The sequence below is a fragment of the Anastrepha obliqua genome, chromosome 5 (genome assembly GCF_027943255.1).
Source record: "Anastrepha obliqua isolate idAnaObli1 chromosome 5, idAnaObli1_1.0, whole genome shotgun sequence".
Classification (NCBI taxonomy): Eukaryota; Metazoa; Arthropoda; class Insecta; order Diptera; family Tephritidae; genus Anastrepha; species Anastrepha obliqua.
Genome location: NC_072896.1, coordinates 40,485,873 through 40,497,294, shown reverse-complemented (window position 1 = coordinate 40,497,294; position 11,422 = coordinate 40,485,873).

The following is an 11,422-nucleotide window of genomic DNA, read 5'->3' as shown; positions in this document are numbered from 1 at the left end:
TATACGCTCACTCAGCACCGGTGGTCGCTTTGCTCCTGAGATGTGTATGATGGTGAACCCATTACATTTATTTGCAAACAAAAACTAAAAAAGAACCAACACAAAATTTACATTAAATTTGCAAATCAAGCATGAAATTGAGGTATTATACTACTCTGATCAAAAAGTTCACGAAATATATTAAGAAAATTCAAAATACAAGTTCATTCCTCAAAAGTGATATTATCGCCTTTAAAGTCCTCCCCAACAACTGTAACGCACTTATGCCAGCGATTGATCCAGCTCTCGAAAGATTTCTGGAACTCTATTTTCTGTATAGCCATCAGACCTCGATTTTTCCATTACTTTCTTGCGGTTGATTCAGCTGTCAAAAAGTGTTCCCCATAGCAGTTTTTTTCTCAATCAAACAGAAAAAAATAGCAAGGAGTCAGGAGTTCTTCCTCTTTTGGCGAATTGCTTCACGTAAACGTCTCATAACGCCAAATAATAGTCTTTATTAACTGTCTGACCTTCTGGTAAAAATTCGTGGTGCACAATAACGTTGTAATCCATAAAAACCGTGAGCATGACTTTCTTTTTTGACTGAAAACGATGTGATTTTTTCGGTCTTGGTTCATATGGAGCTCTCCACTCACACATCTGATGTCTGGAATTCGGGTCGTACTCCTAAAACCACGCCTCATCCCAGTAATGATGCGTTTGATGAATGTTGCATCGGATCAGCCTTTGAAACCATGTCTTTGGCGATATCAACGACGTCCCTTTTTTACATGAAATTCAGGTCCATAAGCAATATTTAAGTCATATGCCGTCTCTCCCATGGTTAATTTGTAATTACTGATGAACTCTCCTTTCACTTTATTGATGTATTCATCAGTTTTCGATGTCGACGGCCTGCCCCTACGTTCGTCATCCTAGATGTATTCACGATCTCTGCTGAAGCGTAACTGCCACTCGTAAATACCTGTTTCCTTGAGAATATCATTACCGAAGCAGTTTTCCAATATTTCTAAGGTTTTCGCACCATTGAATCTATTTTTCACGCAAAATTTAATACAAACCCATTGTTGTAAATTCAAATTCAATTTTAAAACTGTAAAAATCGAAAACATCTGCAGAGGTAGATTTACTCAAGACGTAAGACGGCGTAACTTTTACAAGCGTTAAGGGGTAACACCACTGTAGAAATTTCAAAAAATTGATTTTTTTTTATAAGCTTAAAAAATTCTTTGAACCTTTTAAAATACAGAACAAAAAGTTTTATACGTTACCGAAGTCTATTTCATAAATATTTTAAGCTTTTAACCAAGCGATAGTGACTGCTACCTAACGACTTCTCCAGATTTCCAAACTTTAAACGCGTTTTTCTCAAAACACGTTTTCTGAAATTGGCACGCAGCATAACTCAAACAATTTTAAATATTTTTAATCAGGTTTTTCAAATAGAGTTTTTTCCTTCAAATGCTTGCTAATTCCACAAAAATAAATATTTTTTAAATCCCCTACGTGTTTCTCTAGCTATTCTTATCTAGATTAAGAAAAAAAATGTTTCTTTGTTCCAGATTAAAATTTGCACCCTCTGTGCTGCGTGCCGCGGAGCTCCTTCAAGAGAAACCACATTACAAAAATGTCTCCAATGCCGCCATTTTGTAAAATTTTTCGATCAAACTTTGTAGTTTTGTATTTTAGTATATAAGTAATAACTTTCCAAATCAGAGTGATTGTTTCCCCTTTCCTTCTATACAAAAAAATTCTTTAAAAATCGTGTTTATTTTACGCGTGTACAGTGGTGTTACCCCTTAAGCAATGTCGATACAATTTTGGTAGGAATGTTAGTCATAGATGTACCAACCTAACAAAAAAATACCTCAAATCAGCTGACATAGAGCGACGTAGAGCGTCACATGGCGTTTGTTCCAGGAAGTTTATTGGGCTAAAATCTTCATATTTTTCCTATATAATGAATAATGGCATTTATCATCATTTAAAAGAACAATGAGAACCTTTCTTATCACATTGCTTTTTAAGAATTGATATTTTTAGTGTGGCCATCTGTTAGCAATTACATGTTTCGGGGAGGAGAACTTGAATAAAGACGGGTTTCCGAGGCAATTTGCCGTAAATAATTTAAATATTTGTATGTATGTACCTATGCCGACTACATGTCAAATTATGTAATTTTAATTTTAAAACAATTATTCGACGGCCGCCGTAGCCGAATGGGTTGGTACCTAACTACCATTCGGAAGACGTAGGTTCGAAACTCCGTCAAACACCAAATGAATGAAAGTTTTTTCTTATACCGGCTCGCCCATCGGCAGGCTGTGGCAAAACTCCAAATGTGTTTCTGCCATGAAAAAGCTCCTCATACAAAATATTAGCCGTTAGGAGTTGAATTGTACGTATATCCCTCCATTTGTGGAACAACATCAAGACGCACGCCAAAAATAGGAAGAGGAGCTCGGCCTAACACCCAAAACGGGTGTAAGCGCCAATATATAATATATATATATATTAGGGCGGGTCGATTTAAAAATCGCTCATTGCTCTGTGAAAATCGTATTCTAGGGATCAAAATAAGAAACTTTGCCGAAGGAACCATACCTCTAAAACGAATTCTGATGTCCCCCAATTTGGGGGATGTCCCATTTTTGGCCTTTACATGAAAAAATCAGCTAAATGGCTATGTTTTTTCTTTATTTTTATTTATTTATAATATTATTTATTATTTATTTATAATAATATCTATTTTTTCTCTTAAGAAATTTATTTATGTAAATGAAAAAATTAATTTAAGTGAATTATAGAAAAGAAACTAAAAAGTTCGACCCAAATTGGGGGACATCAGAATTCGTTTTAGAGGTATGGTTCCTTCGGCAAAGTTTCTTATTTTGATCCCTAGAATATGATTTTCACAGAGCAATGGGCGATTTTTTTGCCTCCCCACAAAAGACACTAAAAGTTCGACCCAAATTGGGGGACATCAGAATTCGTTTTAGAGGTATGGTTCCTTCGGCAAAGTTTCTTATTTTGATCCCTAGAATATGATTTTCACAGAGCAATGGGCGATTTTTTTTGCCTCCCCACAAATCGACCCGGGGATATTCGATATTCGATAGATATACCTTTTTACTCGGCGCGCATTAGACATTCCAATTGACAACTCCGCAGCGTTTTTGCCCATTTTGTTGACTTATAATAAGAAGGTATAAAATGAAAATGCCGACAGTGAATGCCTGGTCATCGACATATTATAATAAAGGGCATCGAAGAAATATTTTTTTTTAATCTTTTCTAGGACCTGTCGATTCATTAACCCAATTTATTAGTTGGGCACGCGGTTTAAAGTAAGGCGGATGGCATAAATTATAAGCAGCGTGCTAGCGTATTGATATGAAAAGTGAAAAATAATTATTTAGGAGTTCTTCAATGAAAAGCCAAAATTTTCTCTGAACTTCATGTAGAAGAAAAATAACTTACGCCCATCTCGTCGATTCTTTTGACTAAAAATTACACTTTAACTGGCAACTACTCCCCATATTCGTATTGGATGAAGATTGGGTCTAAGATACAGCTTGTATGTATACAAAAATTAAAAACATTGGTAAATATTCTGCATTTACTCTAATTTCAACTTAATACACCAAATTAGTAAGAAAAAGAATATCTGATAAAACATATTTATTAATTATATAAAATAGTGATGCCGTATTTAAATGCTTATTTATCAATTAACTTTGATAAACCTATGCTAAATTAATTTGTTTATTAAAAAACGTATGCATTTTTATAAACATATGTACATAGATTAACGAAATCCAAAATTTGCAAAATTCTAGCCTATAGATTATCCATACCAAAGCATCTAACCGTAGTTAAACTGGAATTTATTTTATTATAGATATAATATCTTCATAGAAATGTCTAAAAAGGCAAATATTTAGCCATGCTTTTTGCCGAGTTTCTAAAATTTTCTCGAAGCAAAAGATTTGGCATAGCGTTGGCCCATTTTGGGATCTTTATATCATATATGTATGAAAAATATTAATATTTATTTATATTGATGAATGACGAGTGATGGCAAGAAAATGATGGGTGGTGAAAAAGAAAAAGTTGCAGAAATTTACAATAAAACTATTTGCTAGTGGTAGATCATTAAGAAAAATTATTATATAGTTGAAAAAGATCAAGGTCTGATTCGAAAGACCGCTTGGCGGCATTTTTATCTATTTACGCATTTATGTATTTTTGCGCAGATAATTTTTTTTTTGTTTTGAGTTCTTCATAACTTTTATGCCATCGAACTTCATTTTCCAAAGAAAGTCGCTTCCGCGTTTTAACGGCGTAATGGGACGACGAGATAAACGAAGGGATCAGACCAGAAGACATAGTTGCCATCAGAATTACTATATACTGTTTAAGGGAATTATTCCACATTTGTTTAAGAAACATAATGCAAATCCGGCCGGCGTAGCCGAATAGGTCAGTGCGTGATTTCGGTCGTCGCTCGGCAGTCAATGGCAAACATCCGAGTGTATTTCTGCCACAAAAAACCTCCTCATAAAAAACCATTTGCCGTTCAGAGTTGGCTTAAAACTGTAGGTCCTTCCTTCCGACATTAGGACGCACACCGTAATTATGCCCAAACATTCCCTCTGATATACTTCTTTGTCCACTGCAAGACTAATTGGCTTGAACAAAGGCTTCGAAACTGCTTTGCCGGATTTTGCAATGTAGAGCATTACTTGTGGTTCAAATTTGTACTTGAACATAAATTTCACATTGAAGTCATATTTTAAAATGCCATTCGTGTAAAATCTATCTGTTCCAAATATGTACATGAGATTGGCTGAGAGGAAAATAACTTTCATCATGCAAAGTTATGATTTTTTATTGAAATTTCGAATCATCACTTGGCATTGCGTCTTCATGTTTGATATTTGTTCGACGGTTTATTCTGGGGACCTAATTTTTTTCAGAAATTTATTTAAACTTCTTCTCACAATTTGCAAATACATACAACTCTGATGACAATTCATTTCTGAAGCGGCGTCCCATTGGTTCATGTCATCATCCTTTTTGTTTAGCCTTTACCCTTTAGGGTATACCTAAGGTATAGTCATAATCAAGGAAATGTTGTCTCTGCTACACTTTCTTTTCATACTCATAGCCTTAAAAATTCTATATAAAGTAGATCTTAGAATTCGCGCACTTTTAAAATAATTAACGGTAAACACATATGTAAATATTTCAAAAGGCGCGCCTAGATACTGTTTTAAAATAAAACATATACAAATTTGGATTTTTTCAGGCCTCGCATTTTTATTCGAAACACGGCAGTTAACAATGTCATCATTTATATGTCCATTATGGGTTGGCTGGGTCATGTCGTCCGAATGGATACAAACGCTCCGGCTTTGAAAGTATTCGATGCGATGCCAGCTGGTGGTAGCACGAAGACCTCCACTGCGTTGGAAAGATCAGGTGGAGATGGACTTGGATTCACTTGATGTGTCCAATTGGCGCCGGTTAGCACGAGAAAGAAACGACTGGCGCGCTTTGTTAAACTCGGCCAAAATCACGTAAGCGGTTATCGCGCCAATTAAGAAGAAGATTATGGGTTCGTATGCAGGTGAAATCCGCCAAACAATCGATTCATGAACCCTTAATTATTAAGAACGTCGAGATATCGATGTTGAAATTGTCAATTCTTTTTCTATCCTCGATAGAACCAGTGTCTTGGAAATTTTTCACCAAGTTGTGAATTGTTGACCCATTCGGACAATTCCACCAACAAATCGCGAATTTTGTGATATTTTGTTCTTAAGTATCGAACATTTTTATAATAAATTTGAATAATTTTGTCTACTTGACGAATGTCATAGATGAAATAAAAAATATACCGATTAGGAATTATTCGCTACCGACATCTACGCGCCACTTTTGAAAGTCCCTTTATTTTGCCAAGCTTTAATTTTTTTATAGAACTGCACAATGCCCTCGCGAATGATGGTATGTTGCTTCGACGGCAACTTTATGATTTTTTTTTTTCAAATTGAAGGAAATGTCTTATTTTTTTGTCATCACTCGTTATGTAATGCAAAAATTGGAAATTGACATAAGTTAAAAATTCGAATGTTTTTCCCAAAAGCTTTGCCAGTTATTTTACGTCGGCATAATCACTAAGTCATATTTTTGGTCGTAAAACATATTTAGGGTGTTATATCAAAGTTTAAAAATATATTTCATATATTTAAAACGTATAAATGCATTTGCATTTATCTACATAAAATGCATTATTCTAAAATATGTACATATGCCACATAAAGTTGTACCTTTTAGTTAATAATTCGTTATGATATAATTTGTGATTTAATTAAACTTAAGCATTTTCCAACAAAATTATTTTAACCAGATATATCAAATTATTGAAAATCAATATATGAAAAAACTAAATTCCATTTATGAAAATTACAATTAATTATTGACCCACAAACAACTTCCACTGTAACTAGTTACTTAACAAATTTATAAAAATGTATTATATTAAAATACAAATGGAGCCAGATACTCATGGAGCAGTGAGAGCACTGGAAATAGGAATACCTATGTATACTTACTTATGATGCACCAAAAGCATAATACTAAATATAATATGAATATGCCTATAATATATACACAAACATACATAATACAAAACAAAATTAAAAAGTATGTATTAGATTGGACAATATTTTAATCAAACGCATTTAATTTATACGATTTTATATTGCAAATAAACAAGTAAATATTAATTAAAATAAATTAAAAATGGTACCAAAACTTAAAAATAAATACGAATATACAAACTTATAATAAAAGAAAAGTTGATTTCAGTTTTAATTCGAATTAATTAAATAGACGGGGAAAAATACATCCGTTCGTATCGCGTCGGAGACTATTTAATTGCCCGATGATGGACCGGTGACACAACTTTTTTTTTTAAATAATTAATTCTTCTTCTTCTTCTTGATTGGCGCGATAACCGCTTAAGCGATTTTGGCCGAGTTTAACAATGCGCGCCAGTCTAATCATAAGTTTATTTCAAAAACTATTAACACAAGTGGGGATTTACTTTTTTTAATATATTTTCTCTAAATGTTGACCTCGAGTCTGGGCTCCGTACCTTGTGCACCACGCCGAAGAAATGTTGCCGATATGCCATTAACCTTGCGAATGATTTTTCTTTTAGTGGGGTTGCTGGGCGATTAAAAAACCAAATATGGTCCAATTATGCCGTCAATTTGGGAGTGTGAATTGGCTGTTGATGTTTTAATAGTGGTTTCTGCCCATTGAGTGACCAGTAACGGCAGTTTTTCTTATTTACATTTCCATTTAAATAAAAATTCTTACGCAAATTGTAATCGTTAGGTTTAAGCGCCTGCATGATTTGAATTTTAAAGAGGTGAACTCTAAGATCCTTCCTCACTATTTAATACACAACAGTTTTTAGAAGTTCCAGAGCAGGCTGGTCTCTTGCGCATCGACTGACATGGACTATTTTGCAAACTTTTAGCGACGAGTTCAATTTTTTCATGTGTTTTCGATGCCCGGTTGGGCCCCAGGCGAGGGCTACTTGTCACGGAGCTTATTTGCAGCAATCTTCGCATCCATAAACGAATCAAATATTCACTTGGGGGATCACGTAAACGTCAAATATTGTAACGTGAACAAAAACTTTGTATAAAGAAGGCTGTTGAAATATTTTTTTTTTTTCAGAGAAAACCAAGCAGTTTAATATATTTATAATTGCCTATAATGGGCGCTTTTTGTGTGTTCTGCCAAGCTCCTCCTCCCATTTGTGGCGTGCGTCTTGATGTTGCTCTATAAATGGAACTATTATATACATATATGTACATACGTTAAAACATATACATACATATTTATGTACATACCTACATCGAAACATTTGACCTCATTAGTTAAAGATTAAATGACTTCAGCTGAGCATCTTTTCCACATTTTTGCACATAATTGGCGAAATGGAGAACTTTTCTGTATCCGCATTCTGTTTACTCTTCAAATGTGTTATTACTGATGTCGCGAGATTTTTGCCCACTGGACCATTTTTTCTTCTACAACCTTTTACCCTCTTAATAGAAATACCTTCTTTCTTTCTTTTAGCTCTTTTTTTACCCCAGAAGTACAGACCAAACTAAGCAAACCATGTTAGAGGTTTCACGTCTTCGCATCAAAGTTGGATTTTTCTCGTGATTTTCTTCTTTTCTTAATTCGAGTTCAGTTGCTGGCATTTCTCTTAAAAGCATTATTTAAACTGTGAAAACAAATGCCTACGTCATTGTGAGCATTTTTATTTTTAGCCTACTTGTTTAGTGAGCCTGAAAGTATTTTTGTTCAAAAATTATAGAGGGACATTTTTTCAGGTATGCTGCTTATGTGTATTATCCAGCTCAGCTTCTGAAGTTTTGCCCCAAGAGTAATAAGAAGTTCCAGTTCTTACATTATTGAAAATACAGTAGATTCTGTTTTTATGCGGTATATACGTTCCGCAAGAAACAGCATAAAAAAGCTACCAGTTCTATGGTAAAACTATAGATACGTTCCAAAAGTGCTAAGAACCGCATAAATCTGAAATAATGTAATATAATCGCATAAAAAAGGGTACTAGTCCCATATTATAACTATAGATACGTTCCATAGACCGCATGAATCTGAAATAATAAAATAAAATCTCATAAACAAAAAATTGTATTTTTGAAAATGATATTTTATTTAAGAAACGTCAGAGTCGAGAAATAAATTTCCATCGTCAGAAATAGAATCAGACAATACCCGCATGTTGCGCATTCGTTTAGGGTTTGGCGTAAAATCACATCCGTCACTTGAGGAAATGTACACGTCTGATCTGGATGGTGATGCAAGCGGTTCCATACTTGTGGGGTTAGCATTTTTGATGTAATCTGTGATGAGTTTTTGCTTAGCTGGTTTAGAATATTGCTTATATGTACAATTTCCGATAGGTCGACATGCATTTTTTAATTTTTTTAAAAACCGCACTATTTCAAAACCGCATAAAAACAGAATCTACTGTATTCAGTTTATAAAATTTTAAATATTTTACTTTATAAGTGTGGCACTGGGTTAATTTATTTTATTGTATAATTATAACTAAATAAGAAAATAGACTTACATATACCAGAGAAGACCAGTAAGGATTGAATTCATATCGTTTAAGATGCACCGCAAATTTTTAATTGCCAAAAAATATGTTGGAGCTGTGTTTGTTACTAAATGAAAAATACTTCACGGTTTATTTTAATATTATATAAAGGGAAATAAAACAACGAAAATTCAAATTGATTCAATATTCATTATTTTTGTATAAAACCATTCATGATATTTATTTTTTAAAGATAATTCCTTTCAAATGTTGGCCTTAATTCGGCCATCCAAATTTTTAATGACTCGCTGGAGGACTTCGGTCGGCATCTCGTGAATAACTTTAGTAATGTGCCCATAGGCCGCACCAAACGGTTGTTTTCAATGGATGTAATGGCTGTTCTTGAATGTCATCGGGTTGCTCTTCAGCCCAAATGTGGCAATTTTGCTAAAAAATGGGCTTCATCGCTGGGCACCATAAGGTGTCTTGAGTGCGCGATGAACACTTTTCACAGAGCGTCGATTTTCCTAATACAATTGTACGATTTGTGAACGTTGTTGAGAGGTAAAACTTTCCACATTCAAATATCAATGACTACTGCAAAAATGTATGTATTTAGTTTGACAGTAGTCACGCGTCATCTGTCAAAAGACCCTTTTAGAAAAAGTACTACCAATCTGCATTACATCATAAGTAAGTATGGGTCAAATCATTGAAAAAAATCGAGCGCCACGAGCTAATCGATATGTCCAGATCCTCAGCAACCTCTCTAACGGTGATTCGACGATTGGCCAATACCATTTTCTTCACTTCATCAATTTTTTCGTCTGTTGTTGAAGTGCTCGGGGGTCCGGCACGCTTTTCGTCGTTTACATCTTCTCGGCCTTCTGAGAACATTTTGTACCACCGATAAACGTTGCTTTGGCAAAAAGTAGCTTCTCTGTATAACACTGTCAACATTCGGAATGCATCCGTGCACTTAATTTCGTTTTTCACACAAAATTAGGTACAGGTTCTTTGATCCATCCTTTTGAATAGGTAAAAATCGAAGACGAGCCGAAACACGTGCAAGCAAAGCAGCTGTCAACAATTAACTGAACATTCAAAATGGCTGAACTCGTCGGCATGAGTGAGAGACATTGGTACCAACATATCGCCACAAAAAAATCGAAATTCGAATATACGTAACCTGCGAAAATGCGAAATGCGCGATACTTTTTGAACACACCTCGTATACATTTATTGTTACCTTTTATCCGACATAACATCAACTTGTATAAGTCAATATCAAGTCAAATCCATGACCTCTTATTTTTGTGACTTACGTCTTAAGTTATTAAATAAAACTATTTTCTTAATTCACATTTCATTTAAACTTTTAGTTCACCACCTAAATTTTTTCTCAAATTTTCGAAACTTATTTTTCTGAATTTTCCTGAATTAATTTTTCTGAATTGAATTTCAATTCAATTCAGCCTTGAAATCCAACGTAGAATCTCGCTTGCCAACAAGTGCTACTTTGGACTAAGTTTGCAACTGAGCAGTAAAGTCCTCTCTCGACGAACAAAACTAACACTCTAGAAGGCATGATGAGAGCCTAACGTATGGCGCAGAAGCGTGGACGATGACAACATCCAATAAAGCGACGCTTGGACTGTTTGAGAGAAAGATTCTGCGGAAGATTTTTGGACCTTTGCGCGTTGGCAACGGCGAATATCGCAGGCGATGGAACGATGAGCTGTATGAGCTTTACGACGACATAGACATAGCGCAGCGAATAAAGATCCAACGGCTACGTTGGTTGGGTCATATCGTCCGAATGGATACAAACGCTCCGGCCTTGAAAGTATTCGATGCGGTACCAGCTGCATGTAGCAGGGGAAAAGGAAGGCCTCCTCTGCGTTGGAAAGATCACTTGGTGTGTTCAATTGGCTCCAGTTAGCACGAGAAAGAAACGACTGGCGCGCTTTGTTAAACTCGTCCAAAATCGCGTAAGCGCTTATCGCGCCAATGAAGAAGAATAAGAAGAGATTTTTTCTGAATTTATTTGAAAACTGCCATAGATTATGTACTTTTCCCAACCATTTTTTTGGGTTTTGCTGTTACATGTCACTATCAAAGCCTATTTTTCGGACCAGTTTTTCGGGTTGTGTTGTAGTTTTCACGTGATGAAAATGGTTTGGGGGTATCTGCGCATGTTGTTGGAATAGTATTTTATTGGTGTCAACTAATATATTAACTTATATACATACTTAACGTAAA